Source organism: Terrapene carolina, unplaced genomic scaffold (assembly GCF_002925995.2).
Source record: "Terrapene carolina triunguis isolate 2854851 unplaced genomic scaffold, T_m_triunguis-2.0 Scaffold66, whole genome shotgun sequence".
NCBI lineage: Eukaryota > Metazoa > Chordata > Testudines > Emydidae > Terrapene > Terrapene triunguis.
In genome coordinates, this window is record NW_020664417.1 from 22,814,434 (window position 1) to 22,839,738 (window position 25,305).

Consider the following 25,305-nt stretch of genomic DNA (forward strand, 5'->3'; position numbering starts at 1 on the left):
TCCTCAAGCTCCAGGGAGTGACTCCCTCTGCTCTGCCCTGCAGCACTTCTTATATGAGCCTGCCGGGCTATTATTGGCTGCTCCTCTCAGACCCTTTCTAATTGGCTGCCTCTGGTGCAGCCTCCCTAGGGCTGCTTTTAACTCCATTTCTGCTAGCGTGGGGCAGCTGCCCCATCACAGTGGCATACTGAGAAAGTCTCTAAGTTCTTTATCTTAAAATGATGTGTGTCTGAGTGCATATATAGGGGATGAAAACCATTTTTAGACTTCTAGGCAGCTTACATTTGGTTCAAATACTGGCTATTAGAATAGTGATCTGTATAAGAATCTGTTAGTTTTAGTAACTAAAAAGAGATCTGCTACCTTTTCCCTGTTAAGGGACAAATCAGAGATCCTTATTATCTCTGTCAGACCCACATCACTGATGTCTAAGATTAAGGTTACTGTTGGGGAAAAAAAGAAAATTTCAGTGTATTTTGATGACACATTGCTGTAACTTTGTGCACTTCTCTCTTCCCTGTCCAACTCACTAACAAGCGCTATCTAGTTATGTCAAGTTACAAGGTGACTATCAACTATGAACAGAAAATTCCAGTATTTGGGGACTACCACCATAGCAAGCCTTGCATGACATTTTTCCTGTGAGCTCAAAAAACATGATAAATAGAACTGTTTAGGTGTTTGCATTAGAAATAAATCACTACTAATAATCTGGAAATAGATTAATTTAGTTTATTTTTAAAAGGGACCATTGTTATGCAAATGTATCATACACTAAATGTATCATACACAAATGTATCATACACTAAAAACTGTGATTCTATCATCTCAGCAGTATTATTTTAACCAATGCAATATATTTCAAAAGTCCTTTCAAGAAACATTATTTATTTGAGAACAGCATTAAAAATTCTATAGTAGCAGCTAACAGGTGCATAATTTATATTGATTGTTTATCTTACAAAATAGTTACTAGCTGTTTTTGGAGGGGAAGAGATAAAGTTTCTTTAAAAAGATTTCTTAACTGCAAAGACAGCAATTTTAAAACCAAAAACATTTTAAGGTTTGAAGGCCATTCATCAAAAGAATGTACTCAAGGTAAGACAAGTTTTGGATCCAAAGCATTCTTTTCCCCTTTAATTTAAAGGAAAGCCAGGTGTGTGCTATATTCTTGTAATTCATACACAAAGCACTTTGCTAAGCATGCTAAAAATGGATAATTATGAATTTTTATTTTTCTGCTCCATTAACAAGTATTTATGTTCACTAGTGTATTTATATAGAGATATACAGAAATGTATATCCAAATTAAAATTTAAAGCCAGTTTCCATCTTGCTTTAATAATGCTTTTAATATTAAGTTACATATTAAATTATTCTAATTGTTCATGTTTTCACAATGTAGTTCTTATGGTACTAGAATGATATTAAAGCAGGATCTAAACCTTAAAAAAAAGTTTATGATCTTTGACTGAGGGCTACCATAACAGCTAGTATTGCAAATATCTTTCAGACAGATAGCTGGTAAAAGAATGCTACCTCTAAATACATATGGGCAGTTCCTCACCTGTTGTAAATTGCCATAGCTCCACTGAAGTAAAGATTCTACCTGAGAATCTGTCTCATATTTTCCATATCACTTCCAGTTTATTATATATGTATGTTGATACAAAAATATAGACACATATACACACACATTTACTGTCCACCATGTGAACTTTCAGAGTGCTAGGCCTAGTTTTAGCAGCCACACTATTTCTGCAGCCTAAAGGAAATTCCCACTCACTCACTCTGTTCTGTCGTGGGCACTGTGATTAACATGTATAACACATCATCATTTTTAGTGCAATTTTGAAAATTCTGGAAATATAATGTGCTTATTTATACCATGTTCGTCATTATAATGCCACGGAATTGTGAACTTGTGGTTAAAATGTTTTTGCACACTTGCTTTTTCCTAATGAAGTTAACAATTTTACTATTTAAAATAGCGTTGTTTCTATTTTATATTTGTAACTGCTGAACTCAGCTACTCCCAAATATTTTGCTTAATGTTTAATAAATTCTTGTATTTTAACTTCAGAAAGTGACCTCTGATCCCTAACATTAACAGAAATTAGGTACACAAAATACAGTGAATCATACCATTTTTCTCCAAAGTAATACCATATACTGAAAACATTTTATGATCTATGTCTTTCTAAAGTCACAATTATACTGAAAAATAAACCCTGAAAAATATTACATTAGTTAAGGAACATTTGAATCACTGCACTCTATACTTTACCTTAAAAACCATCACCTTGCTGATCTTAGCAATTAATTGTTTACTGTACACATCCTACTTATGTTTTCAGGTTGAGGTGATTGTATGATCACCTAAGCTTTAGCACACTAATCCACAATTCAAGTTACCTTTTAACTTAGCTGTTTCCTACTTCAAAATTCATGCAGGAATTTCCCATTGGTAAGTGTAATGTGATACAGGCAATTTTTTCCACTGATTACCAGTGCAGCCCAGGCACAATATAAAAAAAAGTTAAACACAGAAATAATTGTTTTCACTTTTTAAGCTCTCTGTTACTTATGAAATAGGTGTCCTAGAGGAGGCATTAAGTATTCACAAAAATGTTTGCTTATTCTTGAACAATAATGGGTAAATATATCAGCAACACATTCTGAAAGTTTTTGACTGAAAAGGACTAAATATAAACTAGCATCAAACACAGGAGCATACTTTGTACTTATACACCTCTACCCCGATATAACACTGTCCTTGGGAGCCAAAAAATCTTACCGCATTATAGGTGAAACTGCGTTATATTGAACTTGCTTTGATCCGCCGTAGCGTGCAGCCCCGCCTCCCCGAAGCACTGCTTTACCGCGTTATATCCGAATTCGTGTTATATCAGGTCGCGTTATATCGGGGTAGAGGTGTACTTACTATTCACAAATGTACCTTGCAAATGAATGCTACCTTGCAAATCTTAGTGATATAAAAGCTTAACAAAACATGTTCAGTTTCAGGATAAGATAGGCTGGTCCAAAGGCTAGAACCAATTATGAGTCCCAATTTCACTCATCATAGAGTTTATAATGACTTTCGTACAATAAAATCCTTAACTTGACTTGAAGTTTAGCAGTTGAGTTTGTTTGTTTTCTAACCAGAGCCAGCATTTTGCTTCCTACTCACCCATCAATGTCCTAAGTAGATAAAATGGTCAAGAGAATTGCTGTCTTTGCACTTTCCCCAAACACAGAGTGAAATTAGTTTTGCTATGGTCCAAGTTCTCAAGAAATGAGTAAAGCACATTAACAAAAATGTGCATTAAATAGCTACCAGAAAAAGGCTAGGAGTATATTCAATGTATTAAGATGACTTCTGATTCTATATACAGAAGATTTCTCTAAATTGTGAAAAGTCCTCTGAAATTTTAAAAAATCTGTCAGTTTCCAATGCTTCTATTGTATAAGATCGTTGGGGAAGAATATTGTTAAAATTAGTTTTTATTTTGACACAAATAAGAGATACTGCATCTTTAAGAGTCCAGCAGTTTCAAAGCAACTCTAGGCTGCAATCATAACATCCATTAGAGTGCTCCACGTTTCAGAGCAAGCAAGCAAGTGGTTGTCATTGTAGCCAGTAAATCACCTGATCCTATTACAAAATCAATTACTGCAGCACATTTCTATTGCTACATAACCTGATGATAGCAAAATGATATTGGATAGCTACTGCAAGGTCAAGAAATCTGCTAGGAACATCTCAAATTTGTCTTTTCATGTAGGTCCAAATTATAATGCATCTATTTTATGGTATATTTTAGATTTTAAATAAATATGTATAGTTACCTTCTTTGGCTGACTGGGACATTCGATGGATAGTCTCTGTAACTGGTCTGATGTATGGCTGCAAGATAGAAGATCAGAGCAGCAGGTCGAACGGCCCAGCCTCTTCATTAAAGAAGAAATAATGCTGCAGCCACATCCACACATTGACTTGCTCATCAGATGACTTTATTCCTTAAGAAACCAGAACTGGTACATTCCCATATATACTCAAAATTGGCTGACTGCCTCATTCTGCAGTTCCCTGGCTGAAATTAACACTGATAAACAGAAAAAAAAACAGGTGTTCCTCCCAAAAAAAAAAAAAAAAAAAAAACCAACCACAACCCCACACCCAAAAAAAAAAACAAAATAAAAAAAAAAAAAAAAAAAATCTTCCCAGACTATGGTTTTACAAGGTAAGATGTTTTAAGGGTCTTAACTGGTTTACAAAGGAAAGAAAGGCATCTAACAGAGGAATAAATTCGAGGTGTCAGACACCCTAAATTGCACACTCACTACAGCTTCTGTCCTCCTCCATCACTTCAAGTCCATTTACCTATTCTACCAGCTCAGCCTATCCAACCTGTTCTCCCTCTAAGTGCACACTATTCCAATAGCCAACAGAAAAGAGCCACACCCCTCAACATCACCCATGCACTCTATTCAAGAACCGCTCAATACCTGGAAAAGAACTGCTGCTGCATTGCTTAGAGCAACAACAGGGAACAGATTACTGGATGGAGCCTGACCTGCCAATCAGAGCAGCTGACCTTTTATGACTCTAGTGTTCAAGAGGGACCTGTCAATTACATGCAAGAAGAATGACAGACTTGTCTTCCTGTTATACTCTACAATATATATTTTAAAATCTTATTCTAAATTGAAAATGCATATGCAACAAAAAGATTCCACCGAGGCATACAAATCTCTGAAGAGATATGAGAATGCTGCTACCAAGCTATGTGAGTTACTATAACATTTAAGAAAAAACAAATACAAATTTAAACTAAAGAAGGACTAAGCAATAAAGGAATTTAAGTTGAAACATAACCCTGCGCTTATCAATTCCCCAAGAGAAGCAATAGAGCTATCTAGTATAAGCAGCTTTGAAAAAAAGTTAGACAAGTCTTTGGCTCAGAGGAAGAGTTATACAGAAAGGCAAACCTAATTCAAAAGAGCAGTCAGATCTAGATAGGTTTCCTAGCCTGTTTCAAAAAATTTTATGTTCTGAAACTAAAATATGATTTCTCAATAATACTATCTGCCTAATTTCATCTATATAATTCAATCTCTCAGTCAGAAATCTTGACAGTGTTTCTCGTAGTACTAAATCAATGAACCATATATTGCTTTTTCCTTTCCATATGCTAAATCAACATGCCAGTATTACAAATATTATAAAAAGCTCATTTTAACTGGCTTATTGAAGTAAGCAATACGGTTTCTGAAGTAGAAGGGCTCACCTTAACACAAATGCTTAAAATCATTACAGGATAATGTGACTTGAAATAATTGTCACTTGCATTTATAGAGCTATCAGTGCTTGTCTAGTTCAATAGCATCCTCTTTATCAAAAGGTTAAGAAAAATACAGATGGCATGAAAGCAGCTTAAACATATATATTCAAGAAAAACTTCTTGTTTTCATACTGCATTGAAAGCTTAATTTCTCTCTTGCTCTCTCCTGCTCCCTCTGCTTCCTTCCCTCCCCTTCCTAGGTTTAAAGCTGAACTGAGCTAGTATTGCCTCTCCCTTTCACCTTGCTCTGCCCTTTTGATATTTATGTTTCTATTCAATCAATTTCCAGTAATATCTAAATATAAGCATGCACTGCAAATTGAATAAAAAAACCTTTTGTAGATAAAGACTGTGGATGCAAATAAGCAAAATAATGCAATAACCTTTTACTCGCCTGCTTGAGGTACTGTCTGCTGCATAGAATTTTAAATCCTCATCTGCAGATGCAATTGAGCTGGTATTGCCAAGGACTTTGCTCTTCCTGTGCTGATTCTACACGTCTATTCATTGAAAGAGCACATTATGTCAAAAATTTAAAGTAAAATCAGGTGAAATTACTCAGATGGTTTGAAAGGAACCGACATCTAAAAATCAGCTGCTGCTTTGACCAGTCACATTTCAGAGATATGTCAGACACATTGGTGAAGAAAGTCTTATTGCTGATGCATGCTTACCAGCAATATGCAGGATGTGGATGTGCAGAGAGCTAATGAAAAAAAATTAATACACAGAATTGAAGTGCAAGGATCACGCTTTGACCATTAATACTTCACGTCTTTCATACCACAAAAATCTCTTTTCTCAAGATGCTATTGCTTATAAAGCTAAGAGAGATCTTGTCAAAAAACAAAATCCTTGTTTCAAACCCTTGCATCTCAGTAGACTGCAGATAAGTTCTAATAAAATATTCTAACTCTGTGCACAATACCTCTAATAAATGGAAACCTTATTTTTTCTTTGGCAGCACATAATTAAGCATTACAAAATGTTATTTCTAAACAAAAAATAGACTCTAATAAAATACTAATGCACTGGGTAAAGATTTTTAGTTTAACATGGTTATGAAATACACTAGTACTTCATTGGAATTTGTATTCCTCTTAACAGAAATGAAACACCAGCAGTAAAGGCTGTTATTCATTATTTATGATTTTTCCCTCCTCATGTCAGTTTCCTTAATGTACTATTGATTCTCAGAATGCATACAGATGGGGCCAGTGACAGACAAACCAGATATATATAGAACAACTATCCAGAAAAGACAAAAGGAAGATGGTTTAGAAAGATACTAATATCACTACAGAATTTTGTTTTCAAGGCTACGGATGGGAAGGACAAAACAATTCCAATAAAAGTTAATCCTGATACTAATGATACAATTTAGCAGAGAGTGACAAACTTAAATTTTTTTGCACTGAACTGTTCTATAAAATAGTTTAAAATGTGAAATCAGATTTTGTTTAATCTGAAAAGTGTCACAGCTACATTAGTTTCTCCTGCATTAGAAAACTAGTAAACACTCCAGTCCCTAATACTGGTAATTTTGCACATACTTTAACTCCGACAAAGGCAAGTTATCACTAAAGTTAAAACTGGTTGCTATGAATTGAGCATAAGATCAACCTGACCTTCACTTTCCTGTTGCAAACTCTAATTTATTACGTTATCCTTCAAGTTATTCTTTGACAGAATCTATAGTAAGGCAAGCAATACTCTCAGAACTATTGATATACCACTTCAAAAGTTTAGCAGCCTTAAATATTTCTATTAAATCAGTTAAAATCAAGTTTAAAAATTGTTTTAATATTAGCAATTTCAAAAAAGCACTCATCTTGTTCTGTAATAAAAATGCTTTATTTCAAATATATTATTCTCTAGCAATTTATACAACCAATTATAGAATTCTAATACATCTCTTAAGTGAAACAGAGGTGATTTCATGCTAAGCTAGAACTGACTCTTCCATATGTAAAATAGAAAGAGGAAAAACAGCTACATATGCGCGAGCACACAAGATTTTTTTTAGTTAAGGAGTCCTGATGAAAAATCTTCAGAAATTCAGACATAGATTGGGGAGAGGACTGTACACTATGAATAGTTTAAAAGAATTGGGTAAAAAACTACTTATGTACCGTACTTGCACACCCTCTGATATCAAATATAGTTCACAAGGATGAGCCTAGAAATAATAAATAAGTCATGAAGGAGATGAAGACATTGGACAGAAACTGTTGAATACTACGGGGAAGTGGGAGAGAGGCAACTACCTGAAAAAGAAATTCTCCACAAATCACAATGTAGACAAAGGTTTGGGACCAAGCAACTCTGGTATGTAGACACCAGAAACAGAGGTTTCTGACCATTCAATTCAGGCAGTGGCAGTACTCCAAGAAGACTGATCCCAAACTCAAAGGCAAGCTTAGACACTTGGGTTGCTTTTTTATTGGATTCCTGATAAAGTAAACTCTTAGGAAAGGTACAAAATTTTTTTATTTTTTCTAGGTAGAGATTCATGTTCCCTCAAACATTTAATATGTTGCTAATATTTCTTAATAGAGTGTAAAGAGTGAATTCACAACATATATAAAAATTCAGAGCTAGAATGTATTATTACTTATTTTATGTGGTAAACTATCAATTTTGACAAAAAGTTAACAGGCTAAACTTAATACAAATGTTTTGCTATCTTCTAGATAGAAACAGAAGAGAACTAGCCTAATGAAAGTTCACAGGACAGAAAAAAAGAAGCTCCTGCTGATGACAACCAAGTCTTAAGGAGACTCTTTCTAGAAGGGGGCATAAGATCCCAGAGAACCATGGATTGTCAAGTGACCTGTCTAGTTCAGCTTCCAGACATACTCAGCTTGGCCTCCCTGGTAAGAAACAAATTCAACATCTGTAATATACCCACCCACAAATTGTACAGAATATCTGCATCTTGACCAGCCATTCCTCTGCAAATCAATTAGTCTGCTTGAACACAACTTGCCTTCCAAATAGATAGTTACTCCAACTATCAAACAAAAGCCAAATTTTCAATGAGCCTTCCTAACTGTGTCCACAAATTTGTAACCAATCCTGAATATAAGCAGAATCACACCTTTATATGTGCAAGACAGAAACTACTACAAGCTTAGAGAGAGTAAATAAATTGACAAACTGAGCCCCCCGTATTCAAAAACTTTTATGAAGTCTCAAAACTACCGTGTCTTTATGAAAAACTGTATGTAGGTCTTCCATACCATAAAAGCCTGAAAGCTTAGAAACTCTTTCTGTTATAGCCACAAAGAAACATTCTATTTCAGATGCAAAAATAAACAGATACTAAGAGGTTTTAAAGGAACCTCCAAGTTTCACAAGAACTAATTACAAGAACTTAAGTCTTATTATGAATATGTAATTATGAATTGAATCTAGGCTACACATTTGTCAGATCATTAAAAACTGCTTTCCTCATGGGTGAGAAAAGACTGAGTCCTGCGGTACAAGAACATGGTAGGTAGCTGACTGCTACATACACTTTAGCTGTAGATAAAAGACAACAGCTTATTGGGAGAGAAGAAAAACGTAATTGCTAAAAGAGAAGTTACAAATCACCATTTTAGCCTCTATAAAAATCTGAAAAGGTTTCCACTTGCAGGAGTGAAGCCATTTTCTGGATGTGTCTCAAGATTCAAGAAGATCAGATTTTTTTTTTTTTACGTCAAATGCCCCTCCCATCCCTATTAACAGCCCACCATCCAAACAGTTATGCCTGATCTACATTACAAAGTTTTGTCAATGTAAGTTGACTTGCACTGAGGTATGTGTGTCTACACCAAAATTTGTCCTCCACAGACACTGGAAGCCCCCACACACATACCCTTAAAACTCTTGTTTTCAAAATACCTTTTCCTGATTGCCCAGCTAGGTGCGTACAGCTAGCAGCTCACCTTCATTGTGCGCATCCAACCAACCGTCAAACTGACCATGCTGGGTCCATACACACAGAGAGCTAATAGACATGCTCCTGCCTGCAGCAGGCAAGAAGTGTTGGATCCCCTTGACCTGTGGGGAGAACAAGTTGTGCAAGCACAGCCACAGAACAACCACAGAAATGTCAACATCTATAATCAGATTTCTGTGGGATGCTCGACAAGAGGTATGACAGGGATCAACATCAGTGCCATGTGAAGCAAAGGAACTATGGAAAGCATACCAGAAGGTGAGGGAAGCACAGAATCTGGTGCTGCCCCACAGACCTGTTGCTTTTATAACAAACTGCACGCCATACTTGGCAGTGGCCCCACCAGCACCCAACATATGACAGTGGGTGCTGGTGGGGCCACCAGGAGCCCGAGGCAGATACCCCTGCCCTGAACAGAAGGGAGAGAGGAGGGATGATGCGGTGGAGGACTCAAACCATGCCATGTGCCAGAAGTTGTTCAAAAATTCTCAAGTCGAGCCAGGGAAACTCCCGTGACCCCGCAGATTAAGGGGAGGAAAACATGGGTAGGTTTGAACAAGAATTATTGCTTGTACTAACCTTTTCCTCTTTTTGTTGCCTGAAACCTCATTGCCCTTGTTCCCTCCTCCACACTATGCCCTACTTTGCCATATAAAAATGGGGCCCAGACCGTTCTCAACTTTTGAAAAAAAGGCATTGACTTTTCACTGATTACTTTACTGGTATAATATTAGAAAATATAGAGTTAGGGAATACATTCTAAAAAAACAGTATGGCAGTCTGATTACATAGTCCACCTCACAGCAATATCCTATGCTTGGGCGAAGGTAAAAGAAACCAGAGGTAAAGTCTGTATCCGCTTTTCAATTGTTTGGCTTGCTGGGTGAGACAGTGGGGAACAGGGAGGATATGGAGTACTTTTTTTTTTTTTTTTTTAATCTAAATAGGGATGACCCTTTTGTCTTCTTCAGAGACATCCGTGAATGTTTCTGGATATACTCTGCGACCCTCACCCAAACGTTTCTAAGGGTGGCAGCCTAGTTTCTCCCCACGTGACAGGAAATTTGCCCACACCAGTCTGGGATGAGCTCAGCTGGGACCATTGCAGTAGGCGGGCTGCTTCGGGATGCCAATAGCAGCTGAATGTTCTGTCCCTGTCACCCTCAGGAGTGAGATATCAGCCAACATCACCACCACGTGTGAAAATACTGTAATATTCATTGGACTTTCATAGAACAAATCACTCCCTTGTCTTCTTCCCAGTAGGCTAGGCCATATTCACCACAGAATCATAGGACTGGAAGGAACCTCGAAAGATCATCTAGTCCAGTCCCCTGCACGCATGGCAGGACTAAGTATTAAGCATGGTTTAAGCTGTAAAGCCATGCTGTACCAAGACACTCCAAAGCAAAAGTGGTAATTAGCACTTCTTCTTGAAGGTTTTAATGTGAATCATACAAGGGAATTTTGAGACTTACTTCTCCCTTTCTGTTGTGACTGTACATCTAATCCTGTAATTAACAGTAGCCTCTGGTGCAGGGTCAGTGAGGGATTCCCAATCCACACCCGCTGAACATATGACCTTGATCAGGAGAAGAAAGAAGAGGACTCCAGAAGATATGTTGAGCAACCTCCTCCAATCCTCTATAGCATTGGACTGGGAAAACAGAGTTTGGAGGACTGTGACCATGGAGCAGGACCCAGAATGGAGGAATCAGTTGCTGCAGCTGAGGGAGAAGGACCAAGAGATGCAACAGGAAACGCTGGTTGAGGGACACTAGATGGGGAGGGCTCTGAGTTACTATAGAGAATTCTTTCGCAGGTGTCCGGCTGGTGGGTCTTGCCCACATAGTCAGGGTCTGCCTGATCACCATATTTGTGGTCAGGAAGGAATTTTCCCCCTCGTCAGATTAGCAGAGACCGTAGGGGTTTTTTGCCTTCCTCTGCAGCATGGGGCACGGATCACTTGTAGGTTTAAACTAGTGTAAATGGTGGATTCTCTGTAACTTGAAGTCTTTCTGTCATGATGTGAGGACTTAGTAACTCAGCCAGAGGGTAGGAATCTATTACAGGAGTGGGCGGGTGAGATTCTGTGGCCTGCAATGTGCAGGTGGTCAGACAAGATGATCATGATGGTCCCTTCTGACCTTAAAGTCTATGAGTTTATGACATTGTGGGTCTGCTCTGGCTACAAACATAAATGTTGCAGGATACTGTTGACCTACATGCCCAAAGAGCACTGACTCCGCAGCCTTTACAATCCTTGGAAAACTCCATGGTCAGCAGACCCTATGCCCCCCCTCCCCAACACAACAGCTGGCATCATGGTGTGCACTCATACCCCTACCACTCTATGCTGGTAGTAAACAAGGAGAAATCACAGGATCAGACACTACTTCTTTCATTCCATTTTGGATTTGGGCTTTCAAGTATGGTTTACACTGTTGCTAGACTGTTTTAAGTTTTTGGCACTCTGTTACTGTTGACTGTTCCTTTGCACATAAAGTTCTATTTTTTGAAAATGCTGCATCTTTATTACTGTACAGCAAACATTACAGAACTTATAGCAGTAGCCCATAAAGAACACACATTCAAATCTTTAGACAAAGCATTACAGACATTGGGGGAGAGGGGCAATGCCCCTCCCCCCATATTAAAGAATGTACACCGAGCATTATGGAATTCATAGCAACATATAATAACCCCCCCACTCCCATTAAACAGATTACACCAAGCATTAGATTTCAAAAGTGTGAGGCGGTAACCCACCCTTGAACATCAGACAACACTAATGTACCTGAGAGTTAAAATGTTTTTTTAAAGGTCTCCCTCAGCCATACAAGTTCGAAGTGAGTTCTTCCAAAAGCCCATGGGTCTGGCTGTTCAAATTCAGCTGACAGCCAGTCCACCTCGCTCCTCCATCCTGACGGTAGCTTTTCTCCCCTTTGCCTCACAGATACTGTGCAGAACACAACCTACAGCAATAATGATGGGGATGTCTGCCTAGAAAGCAACCCTTCAATCTACTAAACACAGATTCAACAATCAGTCTGCACGAGCTGAGACAGTAGCTGAATTTTTCCTTGGTGCTGTCCAGATGGTCAGTGTATAGCTTCATAAGCCAGGGGAGCAATGGCTAAGCTGGGTCCCTCAGACTCACTATTGGTATTTCAACATCCCCAAGGTTTGTGCGTCAGTTAGGGAAGAATGTCTCTGTTTACACTTTTTTAGAAGTCCAATGTTCTTAATCCCCAACCAGCCCACACTGTCCTCAGTGAAGTGTCCCCAGTGATCCACCAGGGCTTGCATAACCATGGAAAAGAATCCCTTTCTGCTGATGTACTCAGTGGCAAGGTGGGCAGGAGCCAGAATAGGAATATGTCTGCCATCTGCGCTCCTACGCATTTCAGGAACCCTATTGTTGCAAATATATCCAATATTCTGCAGATTACCAAGAATCACAATTCTGCATAGCAGGAGATGATTAATAACCCTTACACCCTTTCAAGACAATGGTCCTCCCCTCCCCCCCACTGTGGAATTTCCAACTCAAAAATGATTGCCTTCTGAAGGATAGCAATCCAGTGTTGCAAGCTTCCAGAGAAACGAGCGCTACTTGCTTCTCTACTGTCAATGCAACTCTTATTTTGGTGTCCCTGCTCTGGATGGTTGGGCCCAACTCAGCACACAGCCTGGGGAATGTGGTCTTTTGCATCCACAAGTTCTAATGCCACTCCTTGTCATCCCAACCCTGCATTATGACACAAGCCCACCAGGCACTGCTCATTTCTCAGCCCCGGAAGTGGTGATCCTCTGTGTGGAGCTGCTCCATGAATAACGGCAGCAACCTGGCATTGCTGTGTCCATCAGCATGCAGTTACTGTGCTTGAACATCCCCATATCTTCCTCATTGCAATTCTGACTGTGGTAGTACTCCAAGTTCTGCAAATACATGAGAATTGTGTGTTCCTAATAGCAATGCTCAAGAGAGACTTGCACTGAGTTGTGTAGGGTCCATGTTTCTGCCAGAGCAGGGAGGATACAAATTGATTTTTTTTAAAACGTTTTAAAAAATTAATTTAAACTGTTTGATTCTGGTTTTTAAATTATAAGAAGTTTTTCTTTTTAAAAATAAACATGTTTAAAATTAAATCTGAATTTAATACAAAATATGTTAAGGACTAAATTTATTAGAATTTTTTAAAACATTTAAGTAAGAATTAATATGAATCCATGAGCCTCTATCAAAAACTCTGAGTTAAAGGTTGCTTTTATATTGAAAGAAAGAATCAGGGGAGAAACAACTAACTTTTGACATCAAGCTTTACACATGGCACAATAGATTATGTACTGTATTAAGAGCTTGATCCTGTGAGGGACCTGGGGCTGGGCTACTGGGTGCAACAGACCGGCAGAGTCATCACAGGCGCTGGGACCTGGCCTCTGACTCCAGGAGACGACATCAAGTATCTCATCATGATCATCTACCGAGCCCAGCTGGGTGGTCTCATTCTCCTATTTCACAGCTTCTTCCTACATGAACTCAAATTGGTTCAGTTCTCAAATAATGAATCTTTATGACACCACTCACCATGTAAACTTACTCTCCAGCTGATGGGAAAACAATGAAGTTTATCTATCCAAAACATTTAAGGTTGTTTTGTTTAATAACAATAAATGTTATATGATGGTTAGCATATTTAATTAAATTCCAGTTACCATCCTAATGCATTGACACAACTCATGAGCTACAAGTTAATTATCTAATTAATAAGCAATACATCATTCACCATTTTCTAACATACTAAAAAGGTACAGTTATTAAGAATCTGAAAATATTAATCTATATAATTGCTTAAATAAATGTATATTTAGTTACAAATCAACACATTTTAATGGTTCTCAATCAATGAGAATGCACCTTCTTCTTTAGAAAATAACAAGTGCAAATGGAAAAGTTGATTAAAACAACAGAGGGTCCTGTGGCACCTTTAAGACTAACAAGTGTTAGTCTTAAAGGTGCCACAGGACCCTCTGTTGCTTTTTACAGTTTCAGACTAACACGGCTACCCCTCTGATACTTGATTAAAACAGATTACTTAAATCGAGGCTTACCACTTGGTGGTTGAAATCATTGCCTTGATTTAAATCAATCCACCCTGTGCCAGAGAGATGGCAGAGACTAAGAGGCATACAAAACAATAAAAGATTTCAAAAACAGGACCACAGTTATGGGATGGAATAGGCACTCTGGAATGGAGAAAGACATATGGTGGGAACTTGACACCTAGCTCCCAGAAATCCTGGGGCAGTCAAGGGGCAACCCACAAAACACTGCAGAAATGTCCCACAAGACACTGAGCTGGACATTCACATGGGGGAAGTGTGAGATACCTACCTACGGTGAAGTGCATTTTACATTGATGCAACAACTCACTGTGAAGGTACACAGAGCTGATGCAAGCATCCAAGTGCACACACATCACCTACTAGAGTCAGCGGACATATAGTGACATAACTTACGGCAACTGAACTTTGTAGTGTACACATGACCTTAGAAGAAGTGACTTCAAGTCTGGTAATGCTTCTGATCCCTAACCTAAGACAACAGAAGTGGTTCTCAAATCTGTTAGCCCTTTCCAACGACATACCTTATGTTTTTTTCCTCTGAGTCTACGTCTGTCAAGTAGATGCTTAAGTGATCTAGACCACTTGAGTTCATTCTTTCCGAAACGTCCTTCTGTTACCCAAAGTTAGCAGGAACTAGGGAAAAAGGTGGAGAAGAGGGAGTGAGAGCCTTCGCCCTAAATACAAAATAAATATGTCTGACATGAAGCACAGGGTATGTCTACACTGCAATAAAAATAAATAAAAAATTTTTAAAAAACCCACCACACACACACATCTTACAACAGAGTTCTGAGACTTGCTGCCAACTGACTCGGGCTCGCAGGGCTAAAAATAGCAGTCTAGACATTTGGGCTGGAGCCCGGGCTCCGAGACCCTCCTCCTTTGCAGGGTTTCAGAGCCCAGGCTCCAACCCAACCCCAAAACATCTACACTGCTATTTTTAGCCCCACAGCCCGAGTCCCGTGAGCCCAAGCCTATTGCCCAGGCTCTGAGACTCACTGCTGCAGCTCTTTCATTGCAGTGCATATATACCCTTAGGTCCATGTTTGACCTGGCACTCATATTCAAACACTGTGTTTACACTTCAGATAAATAAACCAATATCCGGAGGATCATATTTGACAAAAACTGAACTTCCCACCAACAAATAAAATGGAAAAAAGTAGTGGGGCTCACTCAAGCTCCATTGCCTTAAGAAAAAATGAGATGCCACCCACAGCAGATTACACAGATATTCAAAATATGATCACGTGCGCTCTGTTGGGCTCCATCACATGAAGGGGTGGTCTGCTTTGCATCACTGGGATTTGCTCCACATCACTGGGGTTGAGATACTCCTATAATCAAAGCAAGATTAAAGCACAGATATGTGCTTAGTGCCCCAGCTACCAAAAATACGATAGTATCAGAATCTAAACTTATTTATTTACACTGGGGTAATTACGCCAGTGTAATCTCTGTTTTGAATCAGTATAGTGTGTATAGTAAGGTGATGCACTGATGTAAGTACATCCATGTCATTAGTTGTACTGGTGCAGATTTCCCTAATCTAGACGAGCTCTAAATCACTGGACATCTGAGTTAGCAGATTTTCTAAAGAAAGGTGCATTCTCATTGATTTATCTCAATGGGAATTCACATCTATTGGTTTAGGCTGTCTCTACACATCACTGCATCTATTCCTTTCAGTTTATATTTTCAAGATTTTCCTTGCAATCATAGGATTAGACTGTTTTCATAAAAAAGAGGATGCCAACTTGCTCTCTAGCACCTCAAGAACTGCTGAATCACGGATTGGGCCAAATTTGAGCCTTGCTTACCACTTAATCCTTGAGAGACGCAGACACACTGTTCAGACCCTGTTTGACTTAAGTCTACTAAGGTGTTCTCTTCACTCCTATCAGATGCAGAGCTGAACACATTATTTTGTTCAGAATACACTATTCCCAAAGATTTATGAAACTTGACAAGACAGGGAAGAAAGAAATTCTTCCTGCCAATTCAAGTAATACACTGCCATGCTGTTGGCTGTGAGAATCTTCACTGCCTGAACTATAATCAAATGAATGAATGCTTAGAATGCAAGCCTATCACTCTTAGCCAAAAGAGATGGGTAATCTGAATTCATTGGGTTTCCTTAACCCTAGGTAGAACAGAGGAAAACCCAGTGCAAGGTTGCTAAATGTTTATTCTGTTAGACTTGGTTTATCCCTGATAGCAGGGAGACTGATGTTTTAGATTTGGCTGGAGGACAAAGTCACTAAAAATCAATGCAGCTTAGTGCCAGGAGCCAAAGAACCACCAAAACATGAGACAGTGAGTCTATCTGAGTGAAGTAACTGAGGCAAGGGCAGCATCTGACACCAGATCAGGTAAAACCCCTGTTACAGGTAGATATGGGGATATCTACATATGTGTTCATCCTCATTTCCTCTTTCTCATCTTACTGTGGTTTTATTTAGTTGTCTTCTTTCCCTGCTGTATCAAATGCTACCTGTGTAAGGGCTTGTCTATACTGTGAAGTTAATTCAGATTAAAGTAGGCATGATTTTAAAGCCGAATAGCTATTCTGAATTAACTCCTCATGCAGATACTCTTATTCTGAGAAAACTTGCTCTTATTTTGGAAACTTCCCCTGTAGATAAGCCTTAAAACTACTTTCTATGTAGTCTTCAGGAAGAAAAAATTATAAAAAAGTTTTTATCACTTAAATATAAAACGTTAGTAAAGTAGCCCTCATGTTATTTATTTTCATAAATTCACTTTATGGTACACTGTACCTACATTTTCAGTTTTCAATATGCCACAAATTTTTATATTTATCCCATAATTATCACAAGCGGTTGAGGGTGAGTGAGAACTGGAGGCTTCGGCAATTGGGTCTTTGGCTCCAGTGGACTGCAGGCTCTCAGTAGAGACCTCTCATGCCATCCTTCAGTGAACTACTATCCATATATCTGACTCTGGGGATCACTGTAAAACCCTACGCACCCCGTGTCCTCCACCTGTTGGCACCAACAGCTCCTTGGTTCACAATATTCATCATTACAGATGGAGTTGAGGTTTCGAATGACATCCCATTCAAGACATTATCTAATGTGGACACCATTAAAAAAATTGGAATCCCTCAAAAGGACAAGATAATCAACAGATTCCTACCGGTAGACTGAAAATGGAGTGTACCTGATTTTGCTGAGGATGCATCTATGGTCTCTCAAAAAGGTGTCTGAAAACAGCGACCAATCATAGCACTTTAGATAAAATGTATCAGGGACACTGGGTTGAGACCTTAGCCTTGATACCTCCTTCTGGAGAGCCACAAGCTTTTCTCATAGCACACACATCCACGCTATTCTCGAACACAGAGGCACTTCTACCAACATTTGAAATTGTGTGGGGTCTACGATCACCCCAAACAGTCACTGTTGGCCTTTGTATGCCATCACCCACGGGTATAAGACTGGATTTTCAAGACCAAAGGCACCACTGCCCTGAGAAGGGCACATGCAGGATTACCCAGAGTGCTTTTGCTGACACAGGCAAACTTCATTACATGTATGATGGCTGTCAATTTTACCCAGCTTTTATTAAATTAAATATTGTAACATTTTGGCTTTAAGCTATTATATAATAAAAGTCTGAATTTACTCTCATGTATTTTATATCCCTTACCCGGATTTTACCTTAAACCTGCAGAGACAACAAATACAAAGGACATAGACAGTAGGGGGAACATGTATGAGGGATGTAGGACAGAAAGCAGGTAGATGGGAAGTGACGAAAGCAATGTGGATTGGGTAATGTACTCCATACAGAGTCTTGGCAGTTCCACGATTCTTTGGACATTCTAGAGGAGTACAATTATACAGTCTGGTGTAACATTTGAGGAGACAATTTAGCACACACTTTTGGAAGATGTGAATTTTCAGGAAGGGGTTATAAGGAATGTGAAAAGGCATCAGACAAACACAGGCAGGAAAGGGATTCTAGGTAGAGAGAACCAACAGGGAATATACTAAACACTGCAATATTTTATCAAGAGGAAGTTGATACAAGAATATAATCAAGTTATATCCCAAAGTATGAGAACTGAAAACTTGCAATTTTTTGCAACTTCAAGTGTTATACTCATTCAGAACATGGAACTTTTTTGAAATGCACTAAGCCAGTGTTTCCCAAACTGGGGTTCGTGAACCTCTGGGGGTTCACGAAATGTTACAGGGGGTTTTCGGGGGAAAATTCCCTAATGGCAGACAGAGCTGTCCCTAGGGACCCCGGGCAGCATGGGACACTGAGGAGACTTAACCTTCAAGACTCCTTATAAGAAATGGAAAGGGAGGTGGATATTTTTTGCTGTTTTTAAAAATAAATAGGCAGCTAGTATTGTTTTTAAAATTATTATGAAGAACAAGTTTAAGCTTTGTTGTAACGTGTGTTGTTTGCCTGGACTGCTCAAGACCTGAATGCTTGTGTAGGACGAACTCTGAGTTGGCTTCTTAAATACCTTCATGCTGTTTCACAGCTGATACTCCATGATGAAACATAGGAGCCTTGTCTTATAACAGGCTTATTCAAAGTGATACAAGCTACAAAAGTGAGATCTTGGAAGAGTGTTGCCATTTTCATAATGCAATAAAAATACTGTAATGATAAATAATAATTAATAATACATAGTGTGTAATAAACATGTCACAAAAACCAATTTTATATTTCCAAGATCTCTGCTTTTATAATTTATACTCAGGTAAAGGAGAAAATCCCTGGAAATATTCATTTTTAAGAGGGGGTTCACGAGACTTGACATTTTAGTGAAAAGGGTTCACAGGTTGTTAAAGTTTGGGAACCACTGCACTAAGCCATTTCTCTCATCAACATCTCAGGGATACAGATACCACAGGTTAATCATCTTGTTTCCTGCAACAACCCAGTTTTTCCAGCAATATTTTCTCCTAGATAAAACCACAAGTCTGAAATGTAACCCTAGCAAGCAGATCTGGAAAGCAGTCATTTACTTACCGTCTCTGGTTCTCTGCTATGAAAATTCTGAACAGGACTCCTATCAAGCTAATTTTCACGTTGAAAAGAAGGCGCGGAAGAGTCCGTATTTGTGGGGCATCCCTGATACACTTTCAGATTAATCAAGAACCATAGCACAAAGCATAAAAGAAACTACAAACTGAAAGTTGTGTTGTCATTTATTACTCTTTCCACCCCTTTATTCTGCAGCAAAACAAGTGGACTGGCCTTAATTAAGTTTAGGAAGCAGAAATATTTTAAGGTAATCGGCTGCTTTAAAGACAAGTCTGTGTACATTAACATCTGAGTTGTTTGACCCAAGCATGGGAATTCATTGCAACTGTCTTATTCGCCTCTTTTCTTCCCTCCCCTTATCCACCGTATGTTTATTCTTCTAAACAAAGGATTTATTTGGACAAATTGTTTCATTGTAAACATTAACATTTTAAACATTCCATCTTAATTCTTCAGTGTTGTAACTCACTGTCAAATTTCTTCCCCCTCCCCGCCCATTAACCCTTTAGGAGGTTACAGGTCCGAAGCTTGCTACCCAATCTAACCCCTGCTACAGCTAACGCAATCGGCATGAGAGAGTCACATGGAAAAATGCTAATTTACAATACCAAGAGGTTATGCGGGTTTAAAAAGCTATTAAGAACAACTTACATGTGCTAAAAAAATTAAACCTTTAAAAATAAAACACAATTACGTTCTGTATACCCGTTAACCTTCTGGCATGAAGAGTTGGGTCTTCCTAAGAGCAGAAGTTGGCAATGTTTAACATCAAAACACATTAACAGATGTGAACAAAGAAAGAAAGGGGAAAGTGTCTTGCTTGTTAACTTCTTTTCTACTATATCATGTCTGACAATCCTAAAAGGGGAATTGCTTCCTCCAGCTAGGAAAGTGTAAAGGCAGCCCAAAGTGGTCAAAAGAGACTGAGTATTCTGCAAACCCTGTTTCCTGGCTACACTTTCCATTTCCATGAATAATAAAGGAAAATAAATTCAGAGTACCTCATGACTCTAAAAACAGAGCACTCAAATACTTAATAGGATATATTTTTCTTTATCCATTTCCTTCTAACAGGAGGAAGTGACAAGATTCTACATCTGTGTATATATACACATATACATACATCCTTCATAGATACAGAAAGTCTCTCAGCTCAAGGAATTGACGTGGTTATGGAGGAATGAGCACTAAGGTTCGGAAGTGCAAGCCTTTCACTATTTTTGACTGCTGTACAGAACACTGCTAACTACACCCTGCATAGTTTCATCTGGTGCTTTCTTAACCTTACCCACATGTGGCAAACCATATAGGGACTTTGTATCCTGATTACTCTTCATATGATGCTTGTGCTATCATGTGTCTCCTCCATGCATTATATTGATGCAAAAAGAATTAGAGAATGAAGAGGTAGCTGTGAATTTTACAAGTACATGGACACAATTGATAAACTAATCTGCCAGGCTGTCCACAGCAGAGTAAGGGAAAGAAGGTACTTAGGTAATTTCCTCCTGTGTATACGCAGGAGGCCGAGTTGTCCAGGCCTATCTCTGAGCCCTGAAAGTTACACAAGAGATAGAATAGTTCAGTGATTGGTGTTAGTGTGGGACTTGGGGAATGCAAGTTTAGTTTCCTGCTCTATCATTAATTTCCTGGGCAAGTCACTTAGTCTCTCTGTGTCTCACTTGCCAGTCTGTAAAATGGTGATAGGAGCACTTCCCTACCTAACATGGATGTTCCGATGATGAATATTTTAAAGATTTTGATGTGCTCATTACTATGGTAATGAGAACCACTTAAAAAAATCCCACCAATTCACCTTGAACATAGGGCCAGAAAATAAGTTCAGAAAAATCCTGCTCTTGCTTTTCTTCCTCTACTACCTTTGCTGCTGGAAGGGGATGGGTGGAGTGGGGGGGAAGAGACATGTTTAACTTTTGTATACAGTATTGTTGTGGCCCATTGGTCCCAAGATATTCGCGAGACAATGGTACCATCAAACCATTACGACCCATGCTCGATAGGGACCACATTCTGAAAGAAATCTTTCCTGAACCCTCTCTACTGGCCTTGAAAGAACCCCTCAACTTCATCAAGCTCATCATCAGAAGCCAGCTCCCCTCAGACCAGGACACACCAACACAAAGAAGCACCAGACCCTGTCAGAACAACAGATGCGAAACTTGAAGACATATCTCCACTGCTATGATGATCAACACTCCCCCAACACACACACAAAACATCTTTCAAGATCCATGGGTCCTACACATGCCTATCACAACATGTGGTGTACCTTGACCAGTGCACTAAATGCCCCAACAACAACTATCTGGGTGAAACCAGACAGTCACTATGCTCTCAAATGAGCGAACACAGAAAACTGATAATACACCATATCACCTGTGAGTGAACACTTTTCACAAAGCAATCACTCTATATCTGACCTCTCAGTCCCGATCTTCAAAGAAAACCTGCATAACACAATCAAAAGATGAGCCTGGGAGCTTAAATTCATAACTGTCCTAGACACTAAAAATCATGAACTGAATACAGACACTGGATTTACTGCTTATTACAACAATCTATAACCCACTAACCCCCCTCATCACCTGCAGTTCCCCCTCCCCCCACACACACACTTATTCCCTCCTATGACTGGACAGATTTTAACAGGTCACTTCATCTTGAATAGTCCCTTGAAATATGTGTTAACTACTTATGCTAAATAATCTGTTCTGCCTTGTATTTAGCTGTGACATTGTGTACTTTTCCCAGACCTGAAGAAGAGCTCCGTGTAAGCTCAACAGCTTGTCTCTCTCATCAACAGAAGTTGGACCAAACTATATTACCTCACCCACCTTCTCTATGTTTAACTTTTGGCAGGCCAACTCCAGTAACTTCAAACACAAAGAAGAACTGTGTCTACAATAGTAAATAGACAGAAATGCAAAAATAAACACTGGAATCCTGCTTAGATAAGAATGTTGTTGTTTCCTGCTACTCTGCTCAAGCAACGGGATCTGGAGGGCTCAGCTACTTAAATGACAGCTCTAGGCTGCCTTTGTATCTGACCAGCAGGGGAACCAACCCTTATGTTAAAATTACTGTACATTATTAAAGGGGGAAAAGTTGACCTAAAAAAAATCGAAAAACAAAACAAAAATAAAACCACTGGTATAAATCTAGAGGATAGTCAGCAAACCTTCCAAAAAACTCTCATTTCAGTTACTAATACTTAAAATTCTATATATGAAAGAATGATGATCAGCCCTTATGTTATAAGTCTTATTATTTTATTGGACATTAGCAAGTTTTGGTTAATCTGTCTCACACCTTGATATTAGTGAGGTCATTCATACATTTGTGTGTAAGCTATGAGCCAAGTTTTACATATGTGCATATGTCTGCAATCACAAATCAGTAAGCAACCAATGCAAACAGAGATGGAAACTCTGCATCACTGTGTAATCACTAGTTAAATTATTTAAAATGATAAATCAAACTGATTAAATAACAGCAGAAAAAAATGTAAGCATAAAATGCTAACTCAAGTCAGTTCATCTTGAATGGTCCCTTGAAATATCTGTTAACTACTTATGCTAAACAAATATGTTCCGCCATGTATTTAGCTGTGACACTGGGCTTGTCTTCACGTACAGTGTTGCCGCTGCACTACTGCAGCACTTTAATGAAGATGTTCCTCCTACACTAAAGGGATAGCTTCTCCCATCAGCGTAATTAATCCACCTCCCTGAGAGGGCAGGAGAACCTCCCCCATCAACATAGCACTGTCTACACAGGTGGCTAGGTTGGTATAACTACATCACTCAAAAGTGTGGATTTTTCACACCTCTGAACAACGTAGTTATACCAATATGCATCTGCAGTGTAGATCTGAACTCAGAGTACATTTCCCAGACCTGAGGAAGAACTCTGTGTAAGCTCGAAAGCTTGTCTCTCTCACCAACAGAAGTTGGTCCAATACAAGATATTACCGTGTCTCTCTAACTTCCAAATGTGTTATATGAATGTGACTCCTTTACGTAACATTTAGGACATTCTATGGGTATCAGTTTCTCCAAACAATACAAAAGGGACACACACACACACACACTTACACTTTTAGGGTAAAGCTACACATAATTCAACATACGTTCTCTTCTATATTTGATCCTTTTGAAATGCTCTGTCAGTGTTAAGAGGGCAGAAAGTCACCTGATCTCCCCAGTTGGCATAAATCTAGTGATGCCAACCTCCATGCAATGCATCCCAGCAGGCATGTGAAGATTGGGAAGGGGCAAAACAGCTTCACTCCCCATCTGCACCCAGTAAGCGATGTGCACAGCTGAAAATCTAGCCCAATGACAACTCCAATACACCTCTACCCAGATATAACGCAGCCCGATATAACATGAATTCGGATATAACGCGGTAAAGCAGCGCTCCGAGGGGGCAGGGCTGAGCACTCCGGCAGATCAAAGCAAGTTCGATATAACGCGGTTTCACCTATAACGCGGTAAGATTTTTTGGCTCCCGAGGACAGCGTTATATCGGGGTAGAGGTGTACATACATCACATCACTTCAATCCTCCCAAAGATCAAATCCTTGCCTCTCTTTTGCAGGTGTGAATGGTCTTTCTGTAGTAAAACATCTTCAACTGCACAAAGTAGAAGAGGATTTGGAAAGTCTACACAGGAAGATGTGCCCCTTGTATAAAGCATAGTACAGATAACTAACATTAGAAAAATATAGCATATACGCAACATTGAATACTTTAGCTTGTGCTAAACAAATTAAGTTAGAGTTTAGACTCCCCCCAAATTAACACGTTAAAAAGTATGCAATGACTTTTCTGTATTAGATCTTCAAATACATATGATAGCTAACATGTTTTAACATCTCACCATTTATCCTCATCTAGACAAGGTGTTAAGAAGGACTGCTAATCTCAGAAATGTAAAATTATTTGGTTTAGAAACTGTTTTTACTAGCAGCATAGTTAAAGGCTTTTTCTTTGATAAATTAAATGGCAAAAAACTTCATTAATGCAGAGTTAAGGTTACCCCGTGATGGCTTGTACCCTTCCATAACATCAAATTCAGTAAAACTCAGACTTGTGAAAACCCAGAAATATAAGGTATATGACTACACAATCTTACTTCTGCACCCCCTGCAGCTGGCAATAGCCAGTGGGAATTGTCTGCATGCACTCTGGCTGCATTCACTGTGTTAAGTGGGGCTGTATTGAATGGTGGAGGAATTAGTTGGAGCAGCTTTGAAAAGCTGTGATTGTGGTATGAGGAGATCTGGGGGACTGTGAAGGTATATGTGAGCCTCTCTCCCTGAATCCTGTGTGCATGTGATCAAAGGAAGGAGGTGCATGTGTATTCAGAGGTTCAATATGACTCATTTCAGCTCTGTGAGGTGCAGACTGGATCAGCAGTGGGGCACAGGGTCTTCTTGCAATGGGGATTGTCAGCAGCTAGGTGGGAGATGAGTGTGGTCTGAGAGTTTAATTAAGGGTAAGTGAAAGAGTGTTTCGTGGTATTGAGTGCCTAAGCGTATTGTGTGCATAAGGCCTTGGCGACACTAGGGACTTCCCAGCGCTGCCGTGGCAGCACTGTGAAGCGCAAGTGTAGTCGCGCCACCAGCGCTGCAAGAGCTCTCTCGCAGCGCTGTATGTACTCCACCTCTCCGAGGGGAATAGCTTGCAGCGCTGCGAGCGAGTGTGCAGCGCTGCAGGCTCTGGTTACACTGGCGCTGTACAGCGCTGTACTCGCTGCGCTCAGGGGGGGGGCGTTTTCACATCCCTGAGCGCAGCAAGTTGCAGCGCTGTACAGCGCCAGTGTAGC

General features: G+C 39.3%; 1 protein-coding gene and 1 pseudogene across 3 annotated transcripts in view; one reads left to right on the top strand and one right to left on the bottom strand.

The window, feature by feature from the left end:
• Positions 1-25,305, bottom strand: part of FBXW7 (F-box and WD repeat domain containing 7) — a 280,045-nt gene that overhangs the window by 202,333 nt on the left and 52,407 nt on the right. The window contains exon 1 of one of the 3 annotated variants that reach the window (XM_026647854.1): positions 14,946-15,005. The exons of the other annotated variants lie outside the window; for them this stretch is intronic. The gene's annotated coding sequence lies outside the window, so the exon portion shown is untranslated. Of the gene's footprint in view, positions 1-14,945; positions 15,006-25,305 lie in introns of those variants that run through there. 3 annotated transcript variants of the gene reach the window in all.
• Positions 1-25,305, top strand: part of LOC113406011 — a 158,324-nt pseudogene that overhangs the window by 42,475 nt on the left and 90,544 nt on the right.